Source organism: Diabrotica undecimpunctata, chromosome 4 (assembly GCF_040954645.1).
Source record: "Diabrotica undecimpunctata isolate CICGRU chromosome 4, icDiaUnde3, whole genome shotgun sequence".
Taxonomy (NCBI): domain Eukaryota; kingdom Metazoa; phylum Arthropoda; class Insecta; order Coleoptera; family Chrysomelidae; genus Diabrotica; species Diabrotica undecimpunctata.
In genome coordinates this window covers 6,452,593-6,467,133 of record NC_092806.1, presented here as the reverse complement: position 1 = coordinate 6,467,133, position 14,541 = coordinate 6,452,593, and the positions used below count along the sequence as shown (strand labels likewise).

The 14,541-nt window shown below is 31.7% G+C and overlaps 1 protein-coding gene across 1 annotated transcript in view; it reads left to right on the top strand.

The window, feature by feature from the left end:
• LOC140438054 (dopamine receptor 2-like) overlaps nucleotides 1-14,541 on the top strand; it is a 580,832-nt gene that overhangs the window by 125,616 nt on the left and 440,675 nt on the right. The gene's annotated exons all lie outside the window — the stretch shown is intronic.

Genomic DNA, 14,541 nt, shown 5'->3' with positions numbered 1-14,541 from the left:
TACCAAAAAACGTTTGACTAAAGCTTAGTCTTAAGAATACTTTGGACGTAAAATACTGCTTATTTAATAAAAAAATTACCGTTGCAGTTTTTAGATTCCCCATGTCTCTAATAACATCTTTATCAACGTCTGTTTTGCGTTGCAATTTTTAGAAGGCACAGATTTAAGCAAAAATCTGATTTTGGTTTCGAAAATTAGTTTACGGATTTTAATATCAGACGTCGCTATTTGCGTCTTTACGAAGCCATGTTAGAGTTGCTTCCTGAGACAGAAAAAATTTATTTTCACGTTCAGAGCGACTGTAAATCACCGTCTCTGATGAACCCTATTAGGGCGAAATACGCATAAGGCGGATATACAGACGCACTGTACGTGAAATCAAATCTTAACTGTGTTTTTCTTTTTAAAAATTTTACCGTTATATTTAGATTTAGATCCTTTAGAATTTAAGATAGGAGTTTCCTTTATCTCTAAAAATTACTCGACGTGCAGAATTAAAACGACTACCAATCCAAATGTAAATCTTCCTTCATATCTAAATACCTATCATTTTGGTCTTACACTTACATCTGCCACCTTCGAATCTGCCACATTGCAGAGCAAATAAGCAGGATATTTTGCAAGTTAGGCATTTAGACCACTTTTCGACTATCCACAAAAATTTCCTTTCCTTAATTTACCACGGCGTTACTCTTCTTGTACTACATACGCTATTCTCTGTTGCTGCTACCACGTGTTCATTAGCGAAACTGGCCAGTCTGTCAAAACCCGAATCCAAGAGCACCAAGATGCATTCGTATTCTTCTTCTAGTCCCTTGTAGTTTCCACAGTATTGGATTTCTTTATTTTCTCATATCATTCTGGCAATGATAATTTTATTTATTGCTGCCATTAATACTCCTGTGGTGGATGTAGCAACTAAGGCTTTTAAATTCTATAGCCAGGATTATCGTCTTCGGCTGACTTCTTCCTCACTTTTCCTTGCAGAATGCGTTTAATAATTTTTTTTTGCCTCAGTTAAGGTCTCTATATAACAAGATCAAGAATATGTTGCATCAAATATTCTAAATTTCAACTTCAAATTTAAATTCTGTGTTTTAAATATTTTTGTACGTTTGAAGAATAGCTGCACAAATTTTTTTAATTTCTAATTTGTTTCCCGGGAATGGTCCCTCTGTTCATTTATTACTGTCTTCAAATATGTATGTAAATGGTGACCCTCATTCTATCATGTTCTCATGGTTGGTAAATTATTCTTTTTTATTATGGCTTTATAATTACCATGACTTTTGTTTGTTTTATGTTATTTTGTGGGTTATTTTTCTTATTTATTTTAATTACTACATTCATTAAAACTGTATGTAATTCTTAAACAACGAAGGAAAAATTTCAGTCTCATCAGTATATTTGAAATTGTTTACTCGTTTACCATTTAATAGTATTCTTCTTGGATAGTCGTCTCTGAGTATCTGTCTCTGGATTATTAGAGGTGACAATACAAAACCTTGTTAAAAACCTCTCAGAATTTTCACCTCTTCTATTTTCTCTTCGTTGACTTTAATAGAAATTAATTGAATTCTAGTATAAATATCTGATTAGACACAGGTCCTTCAGTCAATTCCACTATTTTGCAGAATGTCCATTGTTTCGTTTAATTGAGTAAAAAATGCCTTGTATAATCAATTAAGTAGACATATACAATGTAGTTTATATCTCTACATCTTTGGAATAGCACAAGTATGCTGAATACAGCATTTCTTGTTTCCCAGACTTTTCATAAAACCAAATTGTGTTATTTTTTGCAGATTTAATATAATCTCCTCTGTATAATTAAAAAAAGGTTAAAGTGATTCTGATCTCAACCATTATTTTAGTAATGTTCCAGTGTTATATATCTCATTGAAAATGACAGTTGATTTATTTCTAAAATTTCTATCAAAAAATTTGACTAAATTTCATCTGGCTCACAAGCTTTTCCACCTTTAAGGGATATTATTGCAGCTTCCACTTCCTCTAAAAGGATATCTGGGCCTGTTATAGTGTTCATTATTTGTTGTTCTGTTTTTAGATCTTAGAACAAATCTTTAATATAATTCTTGATTTCTTTTTAAAATTTTCTGGTATTTCCTGGACATTCTTGTAAACAACATACGTGAAATGGAATGTTTATAAATCCTGTTTTGGATTCTGCGATTAGTATGGCCTATATAAAATCGTGGTAGGTCCCATTAACGATTTTTTTTAAATGTGGTATCATTGGGCATTTGACAGAGTTCAACATCAAAAGATGATAAACATTTTAAAACAAGCAGACCTAGATGACAAAGGCCTCAGAATAATTTCAGAACTATACTGGAATCAGACCGCATACATGAAAATTAACGGAGAAGAAACAGATCACATAAAAATACTACGTGGAGTTAGACAGGGATGTATCCTATCGCCGTTGATATTTAATATGTACTCAGAGAAAATTTTTAACGAGGCTCTTTACGGAATAGACGAAGGCATCCTTCTATGGTGATGGTGAAAGAGTAAACAATGTTAGATATGCCGACGACACCATGGTGATAGCAGATAGTTTAGAGGGACTTCAGAGGCTAATGGACAGAATAAACGAGTACAGTCAACAGTACGGACTAAACATTAATACCCACAAAACGAAACAAATGATTATCAGCAAGGAGAATATAAATGGGGCTCATCTATACAATAATGGGACGCAGATAGAGCGAGTAAAACAGTATTGTTACCTGGGAACTATTATAAACGAACAGTGGAGATAGATAGATATGTACAGGAAATAAAGTGCCGCATAGGAAAGGCAAGAACGGTCTTTAACAAAATGAGCGACATCTTCAAAAGTCACAACATATCCCTAGATACAAAAATGAGACATTTGAGATGCTATGTTTTCTCTGTGTATTTATAGACTACAAGGCAGCCTACGACTCTGTAAATAGAAGAGAATTGTTTAGAGCAATGATAGACCTAGGAGTACCAAATCAGTTGGTAAGTTTAACCAAACTAACCCTTGAAAAAGTTGAATGCAAAGTACGAATCCAGGGGGAACTCTCTGAACCTTTTAAAACAAATAACGGGCTACGTCAGGGAGACCCACTCTCCTGTATACTATTCAATCTAGCTCTGGAAAAAGTAATACGTACGTCACAAATCACAACTACCGGTTCAATATATAACAAATCTGTGCAAATCTTAGCATATGCTGATGATATCAATATTGTTGGGAGAACGGAAAACGCAGCACGAGAGGCGTACGTAGCATTAAAGGAAACGGCTACAAAAATGGGTTTAATAATAAACACCAACAAAACAAAATACATGAAAATAGGTACGCAACCACAAACACTACGGCCACTTGTTATAGAAAATGACGTCATCGAAGCAGTTAACGAATTTGTATACCTGGGAACGCTCGTCAAAACTGAAAATGACACTACCGCAGAGATAAACCGCAGAATTTGCACGGCTAATAGATGCTATTTTGGGCTTAATCTCCTTTTTAAATCTACAGTTATATCAAGAAATACAAAAGTAAAACTCTACAAAACAATAATACGCCCAGTCCTAACATATGGTTCAGAAACCTGGACTTTAACAAAAAGCAATGAAAACATGTTAGGATGTTTCGAAAGAAAAATACTAAGGCGCATCTATGGAGCGGTAAATGAAAATGGTGTCTGGAGAAGACGATACAACTTCGAACTCTATAGGATATACCAGGAACCAGATATCGTAAAACACATAAAGATAGGACGTCTGAGGTGGGTAGGCCATGTTATGCGGATGGAGCAAACCGACCCAGCTAGAAAAACGCTCCTTGATAGACCTATTGGTCAAAGAAGAAGAGAAAGACCCAGAACAAGATTCCTAGATGACATAGATCAAGATATGAGAAATATGGAAATACGTGCTTGGCGGAGGAAGGCGATGGATAGGGACGACTGGAAAAAAATTCTTGGGGAGGCTAGGACCCACACAGGGTTGTAAAGCCAAAATGATGATGATGATGTTTTCTCTGTGTTGTTGTACGGGGCGGAGGCATGGACGCTTACAGACACCACTATTAAAAAACTTGAAGCATTTGAGATGTGGCTTTATAGAAGAATGCTGAGAATATCATGGACAGCAAGGATCACGAACAAGGAAGTTCTAGAAAAAATGAAGAAGGAACCAGAGTTCACGTTATGAGAAATCAGCACCGTTACTCCCTGCTGCAGTCTATATTGCAAGGTAAAGTCAAAGGTAAGCGAGGACGCGGTAGAAGGAGAATATCATGGCTGCGGAATTTAAGAACATGGTTTAAGAAAACCTCAACGGAGCTGTTTCGAGCCGCAGCGAGCAAGGTCATGATTGCCAATATGATTTCCAACATCCGAAACGGATAGGAACCAGAAGAAGAAGAAGTGGTATCATTGATCAATCGAATATAAAAAAATAAAAGTTTTTGATGAGAGGTAAATATTGTCTGTCGATTTTGTCAGCAACAATTTTAATATAAGAAAAAAATCTTTCGTATCATAAGAGTCTGATAAACAACAACAATCAAACAATAAATAAAACAACGGATGAAATTTGATTAAGCAAACAACTACTCAATTACAAATCCAAAAGTAAGAAGAAATTGCGGACGCCTCTTTGACAAGATTTAAATTTGCTGCAGAAACAGGCAACTTGAAATAAAGAAAAATTGATTTTTTTTATTTAAAATTAACGTACCTCGACAGCTTATGATCATTGACATGGGTAAAGTTTGCAACATTATTCATATTTCATATACAAACATTTGATGTAAACATTTTTTTTTTGTTGAGAAGTTGAATAATAAAACTTATCACTATGCACTGTTTATAATAACTGAATTAAACATGTTTCTTTTAAAAATTTAAGAACGCTGTTAAAACGGTTTGGAACACTAAGAATGTCTTCTAAATTTCCTATTAGATTGTGCTTGTTTCTAGAAGAATCATACCTGCAGCAGTCCATTATCACGTGTTTGATGGAAAGGAGGGTATTACAGTAGTGTCATACTGGAGCGTTTTCTGATGTCATAAGATATTCATGTGTGAGACGTGTATGCCCTATTCGTATAATATAATAACTGATTTTTCTTTCCTGTTCATAGAGGGCATATTGACGCGAGATAAGTTGGGTTGAACGTCAAGCAGCTTAGTTTTTGTTTTATTCCACAAATCTGTCTATAAGCTGAGGATTTTTTGTTTTATCAATATCTTAAAATACGTAGGAGTTTGGACTTATTTGAAGGCTGAGTTAGAAGAACATGCTGCTTTAGCGGCCTGAATATAATAGGGGTTTGAATATAATTTAGGTGCTTGTTAAAATCCTGTTAATTTAATGGTTTGATTTTGCATTCAGTATCGTTGGTATAGATTGTTAAGTCAAGAAAAATAATGACCAAGTAATTAACACTTATTTTTCATTATACATTATATATATATATATATATATATATATATATATATATATATATATATATTCCCTATTGTTTACATTTATCAGGAAAGAACACAATCACTTTAACCTATTGGAGATGAACAATATGTACCTTTCTCCACCACAGTAGTTTTTAAATTTCATTTAAAAATAATGTTAGTTTCAAATATAACTGACTTCTTAACGTCAAAGAAATAAGTTTTACTTCTTTAGTTATGGTTAACTTCCATTATGACATATTTCCAGTATTTCATTTATAAAATGAGCTTTTATCTGGCGTTGGTCGACTTCTTCCACTATTTGTTTTTATATTTCGACAAAGACATTTGATTTTGAGACTCAACACATAAAATAAATCATTGTTCACAATAAATGTGGTAGTATTTTCTAGAAAATGTTACAAATCTAAAATGACACCGATAAATATGTTTCTGACAAACTTGACTGATTTTCTAAGAAAATTGGAAAAATGAAAACTAAATCGTTTATTGTATTAATAAATACAATACAGTCGCATTGAATAGAACTCATACATTTTATGTACATAAACAGATTTATTTAGTATTGATCAGAATTGAAGCAAAATGATATTTAAATATTCAGAAAAGTTTATATATAAAGATCAATAAAAATATGAAATATTTGAATATTCCAAACTTTTGAACATATTATGTTTATATATGTATATATTATACATATAAAGTAATTTTGTAATAAAATATAAAGTGTATATACTACAGATATACTTACTATTACGTCGTACATAATTGATGTACACGCAGTGGAACATAAACAGCTTATTGTGAACCAACCATAACATAAGTTGGTTCACCTGTGAGGTTACGTCTGCCAGTGGCGGCTCGTGACTTTAGAGACAAGGTCGGCAAGGTTTTTTTTGTCTCCTCAAATAGGTATACCGTCTAATAAAAAGACTTCAATCATCAATGGAGATTTTTTGTTTTTTTTTGTTTTTTTTTTGTTTTTTCCTATAAATTTAGAACCTTAACATGTTTATAAATTAACGTTATGTCTACGTTGTTTGGAAGAAGCAAAATGGGTTATATTGTCATCGTAAAATTTATTAGAGTTTTGTAGAGATTTGAAAAGTTTTTTTATATTGAGCCAAGCTTGACATTCTCTCTTGTTTCATGATGTTTCGACAATACGTTTTGATTCTGTTAAGACAAGAGAAATCTCGTTCATTTGAGACAGAAGTTGGTGGTAATGAGAGAATTAATGACAATAATTTATTAATTTAGGTAACAGTTTTTTGTAATGAATTGCAGTATATAAAATTATACATATCTTGTAACTTATCCCACCTTCCGAAAATATTTGGATCAGCATATAAAACTTTTAATTCATTTTCGAATTTTATTTTATTAAAGAATGATGGATAATTTTTAATTAACCTGTCTAATAAATATCTTGGAAATTCTTTGGCGTAACGTTTAAATTTTGAATCGTCAAAGAGGTCAAAAATGTGCAAATCTTTACAATTTGAAAAACGCGTATCTATTTGCGTAATAATAGTATCAAAAATTGTAAAATATACTCGTTTTTTGAGATCTGTTTCTGTGTCATGCCTTTGTCTTTGTTTTGGGGGGTTCGGAAATATCAAGCGAGTCCAAAACGTCACTGCGTATATACTGGAAACTACTATCATTACCAAAATCTCTGAGATTTTGCACCAGTTTTGTTATTCTATTTTTGGAATGAATAATGTCAGTTAACTGATTTTGAACAACATTGAATATTAAATCAGTTTGGGTAAACACTTTCTTAAAAATATTTAAAAGTATGTTAAAGGAGTAATCATCTAATAAAGTTTGCAAACCGATTGCTTTAGGGATCGAGATATCATCACTTTCAAAATCGTCGCATTCAATAATAAAATCAAACACTTTCAAAAGCTGTTAACGAAAATCTGCTACAGTGAAAACTAACCGAGATTGAAAATTTCATCGCATCTGATAAACTGTTGGCCTTTTTTAGAGACAAACTGTTCTAAAACATTAGTCCGTTTAGGCGAGCTTGAGAAAAATGAAGCAAATCCGCTTAAACTGGCAAAAAAAGATGACATTCTTTAATTTTTTTACATGTATCCTGCAAAACTAAATTCATTCTATGCGCATGACAGTAAGTAAATAAAGCTTACAGTGGAATAGTTTTACCTTTCGCCTGGAGACCATAAGATACACCGCTAAATGTCTTCGAATTAGAGAGTAAATTAGAAAATTCCAAATCGTATTTCTTAAACATTTTTATGAGTTCTCTATAATAACCTTGATTTAACGAATGCTCCGATTCATCGTGTCCCCTAAATGATATTTCCTGACAACTTAAAAAATTACAATATCAATTAAAAGACGTAAAACTGCGTGATTATTTTTTATAATTTCGTTATGTTTAATAGCATTTTCACGTTGGGCATTATCTAATGAAACTTGGATATTTTGTTTTTTAAATAAATCTAATTTAATCTGGGTGTATGTATGATCTTTCGAAATATCATGTTTCTGTAAAGCCCTAAATAATTTCTTTAAATTATCGTAACCAGATTCATACCACGGATTTTGATGTTTGCCCCTATTTGTCGAAAATAAAATGCAAGGCCAACAGAAAAGTTTTTTATTTCACTCCCGGTAAGCCATGACTACTTGCTGTACCAATTATCTGAAAATGATCTATTACTTCCCTTACCCCCCGCACTAATATTTATAAGCCGTGATATTTTAGGCAAATGACGCCCCTTATTTTTAATAACAATTTGTTCTTCGTATGGAATAGATGAAAACCCATTTTGCAAAATATAATTTCATATATTCAATATCAGATTTATCAATACGTTCATTTTCTCCCATAGCTTGTATTTTTTAAGTTAATTTACCTGAATTTGTTTACACTTTAATTAAAAAAAAACTTCTAATATATTAAAAAACTCTTTAACCTTTAACTATTTACGACAGTGGTAACGTATCACAGTATTACTTTAGAAAGTAAAAATAAATCCCAGAAAGAAAAGCCAGTCCGTGCACTCAATATCACTTCACAAGTTCTTAAGTACTTATCAAGCCGAAATAACATTTCATCCCGCGATCTCAAGGTACAGTTTGCGGTCAATCCAAATGAGGCATCGGCAAATTTAAATTTTGCCGTACTTGGCAATTAAATACGTAAGAAGAGAAATATATGTTTGGTTGCTCATCAACTGATATTCCTTTGGTATTTTTACAGGTATATCGTCAAGCTTGGGATCGACTTGTCAAAACCTCGAAACGTGTCTTTTTAAGAATTATCACATAATTTTACGGCAGTTTTTTTCGTAGCAGCTTTGAGAAAACTTACATAGCGCATCTTTTCGAGATATTCTGATAAGCTTTCTACTCGACTCAGCTTATTTTGTTGTGTATCTTTAGCAAGTCCATAAAAACATACAATGCAATATATACCTGCCTTTAAAATATCTTCGAGTTCAGATGTATTATTCAAAAATATATCTGTCTTACTTCTCAAATCTTGCCTTCGTTCCAAAAGATCCATGAATTTTTTTTTGCCTTTATTATATGCCACCGAAGGGTCTCTATTATACTGCGTACTTTCACATTGCTTCAAATATTCACACTCAAATAAAAAACCATTGTAAAGGTAATTAAGAGAGCTACAACATCCTTTATTGTAACATATAGTAAAAAAACCTTTTTCTAAAACGGTGAATGGTTAAAGGGCTTAATAGAGGCTGTGATTGCGCTGACACGCGCTCTTTAAACAATCATATCTCCGTCAATTATTGTTGGACAGAAAAAACAAAAAAATCAAATTATTTGTCAGAAAATACCTTAATTTTTATTCCTACACTTTTTTATACGTATCTGTCGTCATTTGTGAGATATGAAAAAAAGGGGTTTTTTTAAAATTTATTTTTTTTTAATCGTGACTTTTTTTGAAAAATATGTGTCCTGAAGCAGCCAAACTGATACAATCTATTAAACTCTTCATAATAAAGTTAATTCTAGGCGGAATAAGATTAATTTTAATTTTGGTGGAACTTATGAAACCCATTGATTTAAAAGAAAAAACATTAGATGCTCCTCTTATTTGCAATACAGCTTACTTATTTTACGTGCAAAAGACTTTTAATAGTGCTCATTTTAAAGTTTATTTTAAGTACTACAAAATCCTTTTTTATTAGAATGCCTAAAATGCATCTGCTCGCCGCTAGATGGCATTGGCCACATCCATTAAATTTCAGACAAAATAAAAAACGGTTTTGATCTTTAATATCTAGCTTAATATTGCACTTAAAATACTTTATAAAATGCCAAACTGTTTTTTTTACCTGCTACAATTTTGTTTTTTATAAAAATTTCGATAAAACGTATATTTTTGGAGATATTTGCAAAAAACCGATGAAAAACGTGAAAAAATTGCGAATTTTCAATTGCCAATAACTTGAAAAGTATTGAATTTTTTGAAAAACTTTATAGATGATTTTTTGCTTAAAATTAGGCCTTCTATCGATATCCGAAGTTATTTTGAAAAAAAAATTCATCCCTAAGAAGGGGTGGCAACCACCCCAGGATGGTTGCGGAGTTTAAATCATTTTCACTTTTGAAGTTAAGGGTAAGATGAACCTAATTCCAAAATTGTATGCATTTCAGTTCACAGTAAAAAAATTCGGAGCAATAATGCTTCAATGACTGCACTAACAGGCGGATGGATGTCTCGGATTTAGGATCAATAATTTGAAAATTGTCCTACGCAGGGATCACTTAACGCTCAGATTGAACGAGTTCTTTTCAAAACCATGAATAAAATTCAGTCTGGTCGAATTCTTTTAGATATTTTTTTTTATTTCACAGAAACAAATGACATCACATTATTACCTGCCACATTTAATTAACGAAATACTGATTTAATTAAATAACCTATAATATCTATAAAGGTGTGGGTCGGCACTGCCAACCCTGCCGATCCTGACCGGCCGCCATTCGTCTGTCACTTGTCACTTGAACAGATACATTTAAGCAAGTCATACAGAAGTACACAAATATAAATACTAAACTAAGAATAGTTGTTTCTATAAAACATTACAGAGTATAATTGATGGATTCGACCGTTACTTGATGGAAATTCATTTTATGTAACAATAAAACACTGAAAACTTTGTTTTCAAAACTTCCACAAAATTTATTTTAAATTCTTATCACTACAGCTGTTTCGGCTGATTGCCTTTCTCAAGTGATCTGTTTTTGGCATGTATTTACACTTTATAGACTCTAATGAAATAGGTTGAGGAGGGGAGAACTGTTTGTCTCAAGCTGGTCATTCAGAATTATATCTGTGTTTTTTAATTTGTTGATTTCCATAGATTCTAACAAAGATAGCTTAAGGCCTTTATTTGAATGTGGAGAATTTTAATTTCGTCATTAAAAGAATGATTATGATCTAGAAGGTGAAGTGCGTATATAGAATCTGTTTTTCTATTATTGAAAGCCCTTTTATGTTCTGCTATTCGTTTATTAAAATTTCTACCTGTTTGACCAATGTAAGTTTTTGGGCAGTCGCCACATTTAAGTTTGTACACACCACTGTGTAAGGGTTTTTTATGTTGGCTCTTGTTGTTTTTAATATATTTGCCTAGGTTGTTATTTGTTCTGAAAGCTGGTGTTATTCCTTTCTTTTTTATGTGTTTGTCTATTTTTGTTGATATTTTGCCTGTATATGTAATCGAGCAGAAGGTACTGGGTTTTTTCTCTGGTGGTGGAAATACTAAGTTCAGGGCTTTCTTGTGTAGTTTTTGATTTAACATTTTATTAATTGTTTGTTCGTTGTATCCATTGTTTACTGCTATTTGCTTAATGATATTTAATTCTGTCTCAAAATTGTATTTTGACATAGGAATTGCTGTTAATCTATGTAACATACTATGATAGGCTGCCATTTTATGTTGTGTGGGATAAGATGATGAATTGTAAATAGTCGTGTCAGTATGGGTAGGTTTATGAAATATGGAGAAGTCATGTTTGTTTTTAAGTCTGGTAATTTTTAAATCTAAAAAAATTTATGGATTGATTTTGTTCTGTTTCTATTGTAAATTCAATATGACTATGAAGAGAATTAATATACGATAAAAATTGGTCGAGTTGCCTGTTAGTTCCTGTGAAACATACCAGTACGTCGTCTACATATCTCCACCAATATAAAAACTGTTTGAATATGGGATGTTTTGAAATCTTTGTCTCTAGATGATCCATAAAAATATCTGATAGCAATGGGCTTAGAGGATTGCCCATTATAAGTCCTGCACTGTTATTTGTATATAATTCATTATTAAATTCAAAGTAGTCCTGGTTTATGCAATCTTCAAGAAGATGTAAAATTTCAGATGTAATGATTGGATTTGTACTATTTTGATCTAAAAGGTTTTTTACTAGAATAAAAGTTTCTGTAGGAGGGATAGTAGGAAAAAGATTTTTACGTCAAATGAAATTTATATGACTTTATGTTTATATGACGGAGCTGTATAAAAGACACTACAGGTCTTATTGGATGATTCGGTTTGTGTAGTTTAATGAAAGAGTATAATTTAGGAGGCTGTGGGTTCATGATACTGAGGTGTTTCTGTTCTATTGGATTTACTATTGATTTTGAATTTTCTAACGCTAGCTTAATTTGTTTTTGATACTTTTCTGTTGGATCTTTGTGTAACGTTTCAATGTTTTGATTATTTAAAAATTCTATTGTTTTGTTATTATATTCTATTTTATCTATAGCAATAGTAGTGTTACCTTTGTCTGCTTTTGTAAAAACTATGTTGTTTTCTATTGATTTATTTTTAATTGAAATGGCTGTTTTATTCTCTTTGTAACAGGAATTTTTGCTTTCACTACACACATCTGTAATAGATTTTGCAATTATACTTTTTTCGATATTGTTAGCAGTTTTCTTTAATGCTACTTCACATTCTACAAATAAATATTCTAAAGTTTTCTGATTATTAAATTGGGGCAAGTTGTGTTTAAATCCTTTCTCTAAAAGTTGTATCTCGCTATTACTAAATTTAGTATCTGTTAAATTTATAAATCTATTGAAAAAATTATAGTTCAAAAAACTTCTTGTATAATGAATATTGGGAATATATTAAAAACAACAAGAGCCAACATAAAAAACACTTACACGGTGGTGTGTACAAACTTAAATGTGGCGACTGCCCAAAAACTTACATTGGTCAAACAGGTAGAAATTTTAATAAACGAATAGCAGAACATAAAAGGGCTTACAATAATAGAAAAACAGATTCTACATACGCACTTCACCTTCTAGATCATAATCATTCTTTTAATGACGAATTTAAAATTTTCCACATTCAAAATAAAGGCCTTAAGCTATCTTTGTTAGAATCTATGGAAATCAACAAATTAAAAAACACAGATATAGTTCTGAATGACCATCTTGAGACAAACAGTTGTCCCCTCCTCAACCTATTTCATTAGAGACTATAAAGTGTAAACCCATGCCAAAAACAGATCACTTGAGAAAGGCAATCAGCCGAAACAGCCGTAGTGATAAGAATTTAAAATAAATTTTGTGGAAGTTTTGAAAACAACGTTTTCAGTGTTTTATTGTTACATTACAGAGTATAGTTTCCTACTAGTTTTTATTTTCTCGATAAGTTTTAAATTTTTATTGTCACGACTTTTCTAAGAGTTTCATTAAATTGTAGTACATCCACGTCGCACCCGATTAAATACTTCGCTAACCAAAGGACAACGAAATTGAATTCCTGCGGTCTGTAGACCTTCGACCCCGGCTCTGCCAGCCCTACCGGGATCAACACGAATTTAACGATTTGCAAATTGAATAAGCCAAATTGAAAGGCTCTTAAATTAGTCGGAAAAACTTCCATACTGCCAATGGGTATGTCCCTAAAGCAATGTGGGAAATCTCTTTAATGTGTTATGACAGTGTTCGCTTTTACTTCGTGTATTATATTTTAACAGATATTCAGTTACGATTGACTAGAAAAAATGAAACAACTCGGTAGTTATGGAAATTACATATGCTTTTTTTTATTTAACTAAATAAATCCGTATCCACTACTAATAGTTAGTTATACACTCGTCAAAATAATCTAGAGGAGAAGTATTTTAACAGCTTTAAATCAATATTACAATGCAAATACAAAAATAAATTTAGGTTTTTAATTTTTTTATACCATGAGGTCCATATGTATGGAATAAATTCAATTTTAGCGTTATTACGTACTATGTAAAAAAAACCTGAAACAGGTCGATTTTTATTCTTAAATTGACCATTTACAATAGCAAATAACAAAGGGGTTCGTGTGGCACCTTGTTAGAAAGGGATTTTAGTCCTCTGTTCAGCAATATAAAGTTTTTTGGGTCATCATAACTGAGAACATTGATTTTTACGATTAAATTAAATGTTCAACTTGACAACCATTATTCACTTCTTTACAATAACCGAGGCGATTTTGGAATTCTCGTACATTTTGTATCACCTCGGGGGTTATTTTGTTAGTTTCTTCCGTTATCCTAACTTTTAAATCAGCAATATTGCCTGGTATATTAAAATATACTTTAGAAATAATCAGGTATTTTCGTATTTGTTCTGCTAAACATTAGGGAAAAAACTTTGAAGATAATAAAATATTAGTCAAAAAGCCAAATAAACAATTGATATGAATCTAGTAGGCCACTGTCATTTAGACATTTTATAGACATTTTAATTATGATTTGTTTTGGTAATAAAACAAGAACTCAGAAGAAGGTTTGTGAAATGTTTAATAATAAATACCCTGGGCAAAAAGTTTCGTAGTCTACAGATAGAAAAATTGAAAAGAAGTTGCCTTATACTGGACATGTAAAAAATGTTGAAAAACAAGGTAGAAATGTTAAATTTACTGATGAAAAAAAATTAGATGTACTTTTAGAGATTGTGGAAAATCCGCATAAGACAACTCGAAAACTGGCCGTCGTCATTGATGTAAGTAAATTTGAGAGTTTTGAGAGAGTCATTTTGAGAGTTTTGCATAAAGAAAAA